The sequence below is a fragment of the Monodon monoceros genome, unplaced genomic scaffold (genome assembly GCF_005190385.1).
Source record: "Monodon monoceros isolate NGI ecotype Baffin Bay Population unplaced genomic scaffold, NGI_Narwhal_1 Super_Scaffold_2, whole genome shotgun sequence".
NCBI classification, from domain to species: domain Eukaryota; kingdom Metazoa; phylum Chordata; class Mammalia; order Artiodactyla; family Monodontidae; genus Monodon; species Monodon monoceros.
This window is the reverse complement of record NW_021703776.1, coordinates 21,350,563-21,364,189: the sequence shown is the minus strand read 5'-3', so window position 1 is coordinate 21,364,189 and position 13,627 is coordinate 21,350,563. Positions and strand designations below refer to the sequence as shown.

Genomic DNA, 13,627 nt, shown 5'->3' with positions numbered 1-13,627 from the left:
TTAATAACCTTTGATGGCTTCCATTTGCATTTAGCACAAAATATAAACTCTTAAACTTTGTATGTAAGAACCTAAATGACACTGCTCTTGCACTTGAGAAGATTATGGTCGAGTTTGGGACACAGGCATTAAACAAATACTCATAAGTATATAGTTATAAATTATGTTAAGTTGGATAAAGGAGTATAAAAAGGGAATATGAGAGAGGTTAACTTGAGGAACTGAAATTAGATTGGTGAGACAAGGAAAATCTCTCTGAGGAAGTGATATTTAAATTAAGATCTGAGGTGTGGAAGAGTCCAGAGAAGAGCATTCCAGAGGAAGGGAAAATTTGTGTAAGAGCCTAAGAAAAGAAAGACCTTGATGAACTGGAGAAACAGAAGGTTCTTGATGATGGATTATCCAAAATGAATGCTATAATGCAGTAAAATGATATGTTCAATTTTATTAGATCATTTTTTATGTACCTCAGTATTTCCTCTGTGCATTTCATAGTGTTTGGTATACATTAGATCACCAGTAAACATTTAAAGATAAAGCACATAAGCAAGTTTTATGGTAACAGTAACTAAAAGGGAGAGGGGTAATTGTGGTATCTACCTCATATGAATGTGAGTCATAAATGAGATCACTAATAAAAGGTGCTGATCTCAGAGCCTGGCACATAGAAAATGCTTAATAAATGTTAGCTTAAAAAAATTGAAGTTCTTACTTTTCTCTTGAACTGTTCTAAACTATTACGTGAAATGTTGGCTGACCAACAAACTTTACAACTTTTAAGCGAAATAACCCCTATGTACTACCACAAAATTCTTATTAATCACTTGAATTGAATGCTATCAATGTATTTTCCTCTCTGGTTCCTACATGGTTGGCAGAGGTAAACTCCTTTCCTTTCACATACAAACACATACACACTTTTGGATGGTTGGTTGACAGTGAATCATCAGTAATGGTTTGGGGATAAGTGATGGCCTCAAAGATTGTACCTCCATTTGAGTACCAAATATGTATTATTTTCAGTAGCAAAAGCCCAGTTTCAAGCCTAGTTTTAAATACAGTTTTGAAGCTCTCTCAATTCATTTTTCTTGGCTCTGCTCTGGAAAAACCAAACCTAGCAGTTTTTATATGTGGACATGAAGTTGCCTTCTAATTAGGAGCTCTATATTTCAGACCAAGCAATTTGCTATTTCCTTGTTTCTGGATAAAACTAGGAAGATTCCTGCTGCTGAAAGAAAATCTGTTTTGGAATTATTATTCTTGGTACTTAAATCTTCCATCAAATGGTAAACAAAGTACTCAGAAAGATACATTCATTTTTCTTAGCCGATAGTATAATGCATTACCCAAATATGATCAAACATTGTCAATTGCTTAGGTTATTCAAAAGTAAAACATTGAATCATATAGATAAAATCAAAGTATGTTCCATGGTTTCTATGAAATTATATTCTTATAGGTCACTGTATATTTTTATTTCCTTAAATATGGCTGTTAAGTTCAATGCCTTTAACTAGACCATAACATTCATGGTTAGGTAAGTTCAGTTTCCTCTGTTGCTTCAGTTTGAACTTGAAACCCCAATAAGCATCTTGCAAATGCCTGCCATTGATCACAAACATCGAGTAAGGAAATATGGGTGGCTCAGTGTGAATTCGTTACTCTTATTAGGAAAATGACATAAAGCCCTATTGGGTAGAACTCAATAAATCATTTTTGTATATTAGCTACAGAGAAATGTTCTTATTATATTATCACTTATATATGTAAATATGAATATAAAATTCAATGTTAAAAATAAGATAAAAAGTAAAGATATACTAGACAAAACAATTATTTCATTTTTGTCCTGGGACAGTGATGGTAAAGCATTCCATCTCTGGGAGAGATTGCTAGTGATCAGTTATATCCATGTTCTCTTTTTCTTCTTGGGCACAGAGAAGTCAATTCTGAATAATGGATTATGAGCTAAAATAATGACCATATTCAGGCTTGTCCCGTTAAAGCTTCACCTAAATAGAGAGGATAACAAGGACCTAAAGGAGAGGGAACCACAAGATGGGAGGCCTGGGTCCCTGAATGACTACATGGATCACAATCCCTCCTCCCCACCCCGAAGCTCACCCCTCATGCAAACCTACATTAAACTGTGAGTGACAGATAAGCTTTTGTTGCCTAATGCCACTGGGATTGTTTGTGATCAGAGATAGGTTACCGTGACCAATTCAATACCCATTTTTTATAGATAATACTGTTGCTGAGTTTAATCAGAATCCATGGGTAGTAGAGCTTCTAGATCCATGGATTCTGGATGAACTAAATAGTGGTGAGACCTTCAAAATATTTATTATAGAAAGATTAATCATGCCACAGAACTTCTAGGGGCAAGTTTAATGGAATCACATACAAAGTGTTAAGACGTTCATACTTCCTAATGGAAGATCTGTTTTCAAGTGTTCTAAATAGTAAAATAAACTCTTTCTGCCCAAAAGGAATGCTGCTTCCCATCACTAAGCTGATGTTTTGTAGCACGTATTTTTCACAGACTGTCATACTCAGAAAATGTTCTGTGGAAAAAGCTGACCCCACAGGGAGCTAGTAATTGGCAGAGAAAGCTCAAATGCAAAATACTTGCGTAAGAAAGGCAGAGAGCAGCGGCGCCACACAGCTTCAGTCAGCAGCCTGAAGCGTATGGGATCAAAGCATTTCCTAGAATTTAAGACTTGCTACTTTCAAACTGAATTTTAAGGAAGAGTAAGAGCAAAGATAGGTGCCCTGACCTAAGAAGCAAGCATCCTTCCTTAGATTGGACCCCATAGAAAAATAGTAATGCAACACACACTGAAGAGAATCCAAACTGGGACAAATCTCTCTTCTAATCCTCATACCTTTCAGGGTTTTCACCCTTCCTTAGAAAGGAGGAAATAGATAACAGAATCCATATGTATTACTTCACTGCTGTATACAGTGGTGTAGAAAATACTCATTAATTAAGTGAAGCTTCAGTCATTTTCAGTAAACTGTTTTGATGTTCACATTATGTTCTGAATTTAGGACTCTCCCCTGCTTCCAGGATAAGGGTTCATATTTGGTGCTCAAAAAGGCCAAGTCAGGCAACGCTTTTGGAATTCTGTATTTATACTGCTTATTTCTGCCAGAACGTGCACAGTAGTCACTGGAGGTCCTTTGCACAGCTCTTATCAACAAACACATCTAAACCCATTTGTCGCCCACTGCCTATTTCCTCAGCACTATAGTATATGAAGCACATATTCAGCGAAGCATGCACAAGATAAAAAGGGACACAAGCAAATACAGATAAGGACCTGTCCTGAGCAGTTAAAGAATACATTTTAAAAGTCACTGCTATTATTAACCCTCAGCAATTTCATAGCCCCCTTAAAGGGGACCTAAGGTGGGCACTGTGGTGGTCATTCAGGAAAGATGGAAATTCTGGTTGGAAAAACATTATCTGTGTCTTTTCTTTCTTGGTCTTGCAAGCTAGTAACTGTAAAGGAACAGAAGAGGTTTGACAAAGGCCTTCAGAATTCATCTGCTAGGGCATACTACAAATTTGCAACCCAGTAGTTTTGCTCAAACTGCATGTTAGATTCACCTGGTTGGAGAAAGAATGAGTAACGTGAGCTCAGCATAGACACTGCACAGCCTTCTGACTGCCCATTTTACTGGGCACAGTTCAGAAAGAGAACTATCCTTTCATGTCTTTGGTCCCTACATATCAAAGAAAGGCATGGGCATTTCTCAATTGGGATATGACCAAAAGATTGTGGTCTGTTATTCAGTATTCACTATGAAGCCTAAAGTTTCCAAAGACCAATCTCAAAGAATAAAGAAAAGAAACAAAATGAAGGGCTTCCCTGGTGGCGCAGTGGTTGAGAGTCCACCTGCTGATGCAGGGGACACGGGTTCGTGCCCCGGTCCGGGAAGATCCCACATGCTGTGGAGCGGCTGGGCCCATAAGCCATGGCCGCTGAGCCTGCGCGTCCGGAGCCTGTGCTCCGCAACAGGAGAGGCCACAGCAGTGAGAGGCCCGCGTACCGCAAAAAAAAAGAACAAGGAGCAGCAAGACCGTGCAGCCCAATAGGCCCATTCTGGTTCATAACTTCCCAAGAAGAAGCCAAAGGTACACAAGTGACCAATGAATCTGTTTACCGAAAAAGTAAAGTAAACCAACCTATTTTGTTTTCTGTTTGGCTTCATTTTGTGGTTGTCAACATGATAAGAATACCTTGTATTATTTTATTGATTCTGTGAATCAGTGATCACAGAAATGTATACAGTAGTTTCCACCACTATTTATTGGTTTAATCCCAGTGCAGATTGCAGACTGCAAATATTATACTAAGCAATTAACATAGGTGAAGAACGAAACTTGTACCGTGGTCATTTGGTTAAAACATACATGATATATAGCAAGGATGTGACCATAATACATTTGAACCTTAAAAACATTTGTGCATATTGATAATAAATACTCACTTGTTTACACTCATAAGGAACTAACATATCTGAAGCTTTCTATTTCTATTATTATGAAGCAGATATTACTGAAATAATGTTTAAGAGATAATTTTTTTAGCTCATTCACATAAATAACAAAACACTAGAAATCACAGAAATAAAATGCTCCATTCTCTGTTTTTACACCAGAGATTAGAGCATCACAATTCCTGAAGCTGAATTCCGAGTTTCCTATTGATCCATTCTATGGAATTTAGGATTTCTAGATCTTCTTCATAATACATTAAAAGGAAAAAAAAAAAGTCATTATGTTGGTCATTGTCCAAATTAGGTTGCTTTTTTATTGCTCTATGATAGAGGTAAACCTCAACTTTGACTCAATGTGCTCATAAGCCCTAGTTATGTGCATAGACAACATAAGGCAACCTTTTATTTTCTGTGTCATGAGTAAGAGTTTTATTTCTGGGAAACTTATTTTTTCCATGAATCACAAAAAAATGATCATTAAAGGAAATAAATACAAATATATGATGTTTATAATTTCCTAAGTATGTAAAACCAAATGATCTTAAAATTCAAGGTGCAAATATTCCTTTAGGGGGATTTTTTGGCATGAAATGGACTAAGTAAAGTCTTCTTAAAATAAGATCATTAGAGACTTCCCGGGTGGTCCAGTGGTAAAGAATCTGCCTTCCAATGCAGGGGACGCGGGTTCGATCCCTGGTCGGGGAACTAATATCCCACGTGCCCCGGGGCAACTAAACCACGGCAACTCAACTAGAGAGCCCACGTGCCACAAACTACAGAGCCCACGTGCGCTGGAGCCCACGTGCCACAACAGAAGAGAGAAAACCCACAGGGCACAACTAGAGAGAAGCCGGAGTGCTGCAATGAAGAGCCCACATGTCATAACGAAGATCCCGCATGCTGCAACTAAGACTGGACACAGCCAAAAAAATAAATTAAGTAAACTAAATAATTAATTAATTAATTAAGATCATCAAAATCTAGACTGAAGAAAAAGATCATCAAAATCTAGACTGGGGCTTCCCTGGTGGCGCAGTGGTTGAGAGTCCGCCTGCCGATGCAGGGGACGCGGGTTCGTGCCCCGGTCCGGGAAGAACCCACGTGCCGCGGAGCGGCTGGGCCCGTGAGCCATGGCTGCTGAGCCTGCGCGTCCGGAGCCTGTGCTCCGCAACGGGAGAGGCCACAATAGTGAGAGGCCCGCGTACCGCAAAAAAAAAAAAAAAAAAAAAATCTAGACTGAAGAAACTATCTTCTTACCTGGTAAATCTCTCTGTGGCGAACAGAAGCATTTTTTGTTTTTCCAGAGACATTTGAACTATTCCAAAATTTGTGTTATCTGTCTCAAAAACTTCCATTTACAATTTTATGACCACAAAGTCCTTGAATGGTAAATTATGGGGGGAGAAGGGTAGTTTCCATGGTAATTTCTTTTCCTTAAGTATCTCTTGCTCTTTTATTTCACTAAGAGCTTCACTGCTGAGCTCCTGAGAATAAGTGAAATTCTCAGAATACAGCTCCCATCAAGCTCAGCTGAGTCATCACCCCAGGATTAACCAAGTAATGTTGCCAGTGGAATTAGCAGAGTGTGTGAATCCTCACTCATTTCAGTTCTTAGCCAGTTGTAATTCCAAGTTTTGATCATTGCCAAGGGGACCTGTCAGTATAAGAAGGGTTATAAAATGTGTAGGTCACAAGCTATAAACTGAAAGCCACCCACATTTCAGAATATTATGTTTGTTATCCAATACCATGTGTTTTTTAGTTGTAAGTTGCATCTAGTTTTATTATAGGACACAGCTGTTGTAATAAATTCACCTTTCAAAAAGCCTTAATTTAAAACTGCAGAGAGGAGATAAAACACATCTACTCCAAACTCCTGCATGAGGCAGGAGTCCCCAAAAGATGTTTATTGATTTATTAATGGATATGAGCATATATTTCCTGAAGCCAAAAATATATGTTATATACCATTACGAACTAAACAACTGCAGATCTTCTTTGACTTACAATGGGGTTATATCTCACTAAACCCAAGATAAGTTGAAAAAATTGAAAGTCAAAAATGCACTTAATAGGGCTTCCCTGGTGGCGCAGTGGTTGAGAGTCCGCCTGCCGATTCAGGGGACACGGGTTCATGTCCCAGTCCGGGAGCATCCCACATGCCTCGGAGCGGCTGGGCCAGTGAGCCATGGCCACTGAGCCTGCGGGTCCGGAGCCTGTGCTCCACAACGGGAGAGGCCACAACAGTGAGAGGCCCCAGGACTGCAAAAAAAAAAAAAAAAAAAAAAAATGCACTTAATATACTTAACCTACCAAGAATCATAGCTGAGCCTAGCCTACCTTAAACATTCTCAGGACACTTACATTAGCCTACAGTTGAGCAAAAACATCTAACACAAAGTCCATTTTATAATAAAGTGTTGAATATCTCATGTAGTTGTTTTTTTTTTTTAATACTGTCTTGAAAGTGAAAAACAGAATGGTTGTATAGGTACAGGAAGGTTGTAGTGTATTGGTTGTTTACGCTTGTGATTGCATGGCTAACTGGGAGCTGTGGCTCACTGCTGCCTTCCAGCATCACTAGAGAATATGTAGTGCATATTGCTAGCCCACGAAAAGATCAAAATTCAAAATTTAAAGTATGGTTTCTATGGAATGAGTATCGCTCTTGCACCACTGTAAAGTCAAAAATTGGAAGTCAGCCATCTAAAGTCAGTCATTGTCTGTTATTTCTTATGGGCTTATGTTATGCACTCAGTATGAATCATAATTTGGCTTTTGTTTTGAGAAATATGTTTTTGTGATATTCAAATATGACATTACAAAAGTAGCTATCTTTTCCTTTTTTACTAACAAATAAATATTGAATTTTTATCGAACAAGTTTTCTAAATCTATTGAGATGATCATATTTTTTCTCTTTTGCCCTATCATTACGGTAAAATTATATTAGTAGATTCCCAAATATTGAACCATCTATCAGTCAGAATAGCGTAGTTTATGTTGTAGTAACAAAAGGAAATCTAAATCTGTACTTAAAGTAATGACTTCATACTTGATTATATAGAGTTCAAATTGATGAGTTGAGCACATAGAGTATTCTCCATCCAACTCTCTGTAACCACAGCCATCTTCCCACACTTGTTTCTAGTCTGGTGCTCCTTGCTTCTTCTGTTCTACTTGATGAAGTTCTATGCTTGTGCCATTGTAGTAAAGCTCGCCTACTATTAAAAAGTGCAGCTGTTGTTAATTATATAAAGTGTTGTTTCTATAAAACTGTGCAAGTAAAATATATAAATTGTAATTCATTTTCACAGCATTTTAGGGCTGGAAACTGGAAATGTGAATCTTTTGTTCTTTATTCCTCTGCTTTTTACAGATAGCACCTAACCTCAACGGAGGAATTCTAATAAAATAAACAAAAACAGAGCAGGTATTTATACAGGAATGAGGTCTCATATCATATCTCAGATACTGCTAAGTAAGGCAGCCACTCCTGTGCCCATGTGTATGGTTCACTGGTATAAATAACTGTAACATCTTACAACATAGCAAAGGGTTTCTGATTTTGAAGGAGACTCAGAGGCACATGTAGAAACATCAGTCTGATAAGATTAGGGACACCAAAACAAACACACAGACAAACGAACAAAAAAACAAAACCCAGGATGCCAAGAATTAAGATTGCCAGAAATGAGAAAATATATTTGATTTACTTTACTTGATAACTAATATTATTTCATGTAAATATATAATATTATCCTAAATTATCTATCTACTGATTTATTAATCAATAGATTGATCACTTGATAGCTGTATCTGGATATAGATATTTAGAAACACAGATATATATTCTTAAATATATTTCCATGTTTACAATTGGTAAAATGTTGGGTGTCTATTTCTGCCTCTCATGTGGGACCTACTTATAAAATTTTTTTGTTTAAAAAAATGTGTCCTGCATATGACTACCATATCCACCTTTTTATATTTGTAAAGGACAGCAGGTAGATTTTACATGCTAAAGAGAAAGGTCTAGAGTCAACATTTACTCCTAGTAGAATACGCAAAATGTTTGATGGGTAATGAAATCATGATAACAGTGAATATCATTCATCTTCCATGGATTTTTAAAATTAATTAATTAATTAATTAATTTGTTTAAACATCTTTATTGGAGTATAATTGCCTTACAATATTGTGTAGTTTCTGCTCTATAACAAAGTGAATCAGCTATACATATACATATTCCCCATATCCCCTCCCTCTTGTGCATCCCTCCCACTCACCATATCCCACCCCTCTAGAGGGTCACAAACCACCAAGCTGATATCCCTGTAGTGTGCAGCTGCTTCCCACTAGCTAACTATTTTACATTCGGTAGTGGATATATGTCAATGCTACTCTCTCACTTTGTCCCAGCTTACCCTTCCCCCTCCCCATGTCCTCAAGTTCATTCTGTACATCTGTGTATTTATTCCTGTCCTGACCCTAGGCTCATCAGCACCATTTTTTTTAAGATTCCATATATATGTGTTAGCATACGGTATTTGTTTTTCTCTTTCTGACTTACTTCACTCTGTATGACAGACTCTACGTCCATCCACCTCACTACAAATAATGCAGTTTTATATCTTTTATGGCTGAGTAATATTCCATTGTGTATATGGGCCACATTTCTTTATCCATTCATCTATTGATGGACACTTAGGTTGTTTCCATGTCCTGGTTATTGCAGATAGAGCTTCACTGAGCATTGTGGTACATGACTCTTCTAGAATTATGGATTTCTCAGGGCATATGCCCAGTAATGGGATTGCTAGGTCATATGGTAGTTCTATTTCTAGTTTTTTAAGGAACCTCTATGCTGTTATCCATAGTGGCTGTATCAATTTACATTCCCACCAACAGTGTAAGAGGGTTCCCTTTTTTCCACACACTCTCCAGCATTTACTGTTTGTAGATTTTTTGATAATAGTCATCTTGACTGGTGTGAGGTGATACCTCATTGTAGTTTTGATTTGCATTTCTCTAATAATTAGTGATGTTGAGCATCCTTTCTTGTGTTTGTTGGCAATCTATATATCTTCCTTGGAGAAATATCTGTTTAGGTTTTCTGCCCATTTTTGGATTGGGTTGTTTGTTTTTGTGATATTGAGTTGCATGACCTGGTTGTATATTTTGGAGATTAATCCTTTGCCAGTTGCTTCATTTGCAAATATTTTCTCCCATTCTGAGGGTTGTCTTCTCATCTTGTTTATGGTTTCCTTGCTGTGCAAAGGCTTTTAAGTTTCATTAGGTCCTATTTGTTTATTTTTGTTTTTATTTCCATTTCTCTAGGAGGTGGGTCAAAAAGGATCTTGCTGTGATTTATGTCATAGAGAGTTCTGCCTATGTTTTCCTCTAAGAGTTTTATAGTGTGTGGCCTTACTTTAAGTCTTTAATCCATTTTGAGTTATTTTTGTATATGGTGTTAGGGAGTATTCTAATTTCATTCTTTTACATGTAGCTGTCCAGTTTTCCCAGCACCAGTTATTGAAAAGGCTTTCTTTTCTCCATTTTATATTCTTGACCCCTTTATCAAAGATAAGGTGACCATATATCCGAGGGTTTATCTCTGGGCTTTCTATCCTGTTCCATTGATCTACATTTTTGTTCTTGTGCCAGTACCATACTGTCTTGATTACCATAGCTTTGAGGTGTGGTTTGAAGTCCAGGAGGCTGATTCCTCCAGCTCCGTTTTTTTTCTTCCACAAGATTGCTTGAGGGTCTTTTGTGTTTTCATACAAATTGTAAAATTTTTTGTTCTAGTTCTGTGAAAAATGCCATTGGTAGTTTGATAGGGATTGCATTTACTCTGTAGATTGCTTTGGGTAGTATAGTCATTTTCACAATGTTGTTGCTTCCAATCCAAGAACATGATATATCTCTCCATCTGTTTGTATCGTCTTTAATTTCTTTCATCAGTGTCTTATACTTTTCTGCATACAGGTCTTTTGTCTCCTCAGGTAGGTTTATTCCTAGGTATTTTATTCTCTTTGTTGCCATGGTATAGGAGTGTTTCCTTAATTTCTCTTTCAGATTTTTCATCGTTAGTGCATAGGAATACAAAGGATTTCTGTGCATTAATTTTGTATCCTGCTACTTTGCCAAATTCATTGATTAGCTCTAGTAGTTTTCTGGTAGCATCTTTAGGATTCTGAATTTATGGTATCATGTCATCTGCAAACAGTGACAGTTTTACTTCTTCTTTTCCAATTTGGATTCCTTTTATTTCTTTATCTTCTCTTATTACCATGGCTAAAACTTCCAATAGTATGTTGAATAATAGTGGTTAGAGTGGGCAACATTCTCTTGTTCCTTATCTTAGTGGAAATGGTTTCAGTTTTTCACCATTGAGAATGATGTTGGCTGTGGGTTTGTCATATATGGCCTTTATTATGTTGAGGTAGGTTTCCTCTGTGCCCACTTTCTGGAGTGTCTTTATCATAAATGGGTGTTGAATTTTGTCAAAAGCTTTTTCTGCATCTATTGAGATGATCATATGTTTTTTACTCTTCAGTTTGTTAATATGCTGTATCACGTTGATTGATTTGCGTATATTGAAGAATCCTTGCATCCCTGGGATAAATCCCACTTGATCATGGTGTATGATCCTTTTAATGTGTTTTTAGATTCTGTTTGCTAGTAATTTGTTGAGGATTTCTGCATCTATATTCATCACTGATATTGGTCTATAATATTCTCTTTTTGTGTATCTTTGTCTGGTTTTGGTATCAGGGTGATGGTGGCCTCAGAGAAAGAGTTTGGGAGTGTTCCTCCCTCTGCTATACTTTGGAAGAGTTTGAGAAGGATAGCTGTTAGCTCTTCTCTAAATGTTTGATAGAATTCGCCTGTGAAGCCATCTGGTCCTGGGCTTTTGTTTTTTTGAGGATTTTTAATCACAGTTTCAATTTCATTACTCGTGATTGGTCTGTTTATATTTTCTATTTCTTCCTGGTTAGGTCTCAGAAGGTTGTGCTTTTCTAAGAATTTGTCCATTACTTCCAGGTTGTCCATTTTATTGGCATAGAGTTGTTTGTACGAATCTCTCATGATCCTTTGTATTTCTGCAGTGTCAGGTGCTGCTTCTCCTTTTTCATTTCTAATTTTGTTGATTTGAGTCTTCTCTTTTTTCCTGATGAGTGTGGCTAATGGTTTATCAATTTTCTTTATCTTCTCAGATTACCAGCTTTTAGTTTTATTGATCTTTGCTTTTGTTTCCTTCATTTCTTTTTCATTTATTTCTGATCTGATATATATATATTTTTTGATCTGATCTTTATTATTTCTTTCCTTCTGCTAACTTTGGGGTTTTTTTTGTTGTTGTTGTTCTTCTTCTTCTTTCTCTAACTGCTTTAGGTGTAAGGTTAGGTTGTTTTTTAAAGATGTTTCTTGTTTCCTGAGGTAGAATTATATTGCTATAAACTTCCCTCTTAGAACTGCTTTTGCTGCATACCATAGGTTTTGGCCGTCATGTTTTCATTGTTATTTGTTTCTAGGTATTTTTTGATTTCCACTTTGATTGCCTCAGTGATCTCTTGGTTATTTAGTAGCATATTGTTTAGCCTCCACATGTTTGTATTTTTTACAGTTCTGTTCCTGTAATTGATATCTAGTCCCATATCATTGTGGTTGGAAAAGATACTTTATACTATTTCAATTTTCTTAAATTTACCAAGGCTTGATTTTTGACCTAAGATATGATCTATTCTGGAGAATGTTCCATGAGCACTTGAGAAGAAAGTGTATTCTGTTGTTTTGGGATGGAATGTCATATAAATATAAATTAAGTCCATCTTGTTTAATGTGTCATTTAAAGCTTGTGTTTCCTTATTTATTTTCATTTTGGTTGATCTGCCCATTGGTGAAAGTGGGGTGTCAAAGTCCCCTACTATGATTGTGTTACTGTTGATTTACCCTTTTACGGCTGTTACCATTTGCCTTATGTATTGAGGTGCTCCTATGTTGGGTGCTTAAATATTTACAATTTTTATATCTTTTTGGGTGATCCCTTGATCATTATGTAGTATCCTTCTTTTTCTCTTGTAATAGTCTTCATTTTAAAGTCCATTTTGTCTGATATGAGAATTGCTACTCCAGCTTTCTTTTGATTTCCATTAGCATGGAATATCATTTTGCATCCCCTCACTTTCAGTCTGTATGTGTCCCTAGGTCTGAAGTGGGTCTCTTGTAGACAGCATATATACGGGACTTGTTTTTGTATCCATTCAGCCAGTCTCTGTGTTTTGGTTGGAGCATTTAATCCATTTACATTTAAGGTAATTATCAATATGTATGTTCCTGTTCCCATTTTCTTAATTGTTTTGGGTTTGTTATTGTAGGTCTTTTCCTTCTCTTGTGTTTCCTGCCTAGAGAAGTTCCTTTAGCATTTGTTGTAAAGCTGCTTTGGTGGTGCTGAATTCTTTTAGCTTTTGCTTGTCCTTAAAAGTTTTAATTTCTCTGTCAAATCTGAATGAGATCCTTGCTGGATAGAGTAATCTTGGTTGTAGGTTTTTTCCCTTTCATCACTTTAAATATGTCCTGCCACTCCCTTCTGGTTTGCAGAGTTTCTGCTGAAAGATCAGGTGTTGACCTTATGGGGACACCCTTGTATGTTATTTGTTGCTTTTCCCTTGCTGCTTTTAATATTTTTTCTTTGTATTTAATTTTTGATAGTTTGATTAACATGTGTCTTCATGTCTTTCTCCTTGGATTTATCCTGTATGGGACTTTCTGCACTTCCTGGACTTGATCGACTATTTCCTTTTCCATATTAGGGAAATTTTCAATTAGAATCTTTTCAAATATTTTCTCAGATCATTTATTTTTCTCTTCTTCTTCTGGGACCCCTATAATTCAAATGTTGGTGTGTTTATTTTTGGCCCAGAAGTCTCTGAGACTGTCCTCGGTTCTTTTCATTCTTTTTTCTTTATTCTGCTCAGCAGCCGTTATTTCCACTATTTTATCTTCCAGGTCACTTATCCGTCCTTCTGCCACAGTTATTCTGCTACTGATTCCTTCTAGAGAATTTTTAATTGTATTTATTGTGTTGTTCATAATTGTTTGTTTGCTCTTTA

General features: G+C 36.7%; 1 protein-coding gene across 1 annotated transcript in view; it reads left to right on the top strand.

Annotated features, from left to right (window-relative positions):
• Positions 1-13,627, top strand: part of MAGI2 (membrane associated guanylate kinase, WW and PDZ domain containing 2) — a 1,340,884-nt gene that overhangs the window by 552,884 nt on the left and 774,373 nt on the right. The window lies entirely within an intron of this gene.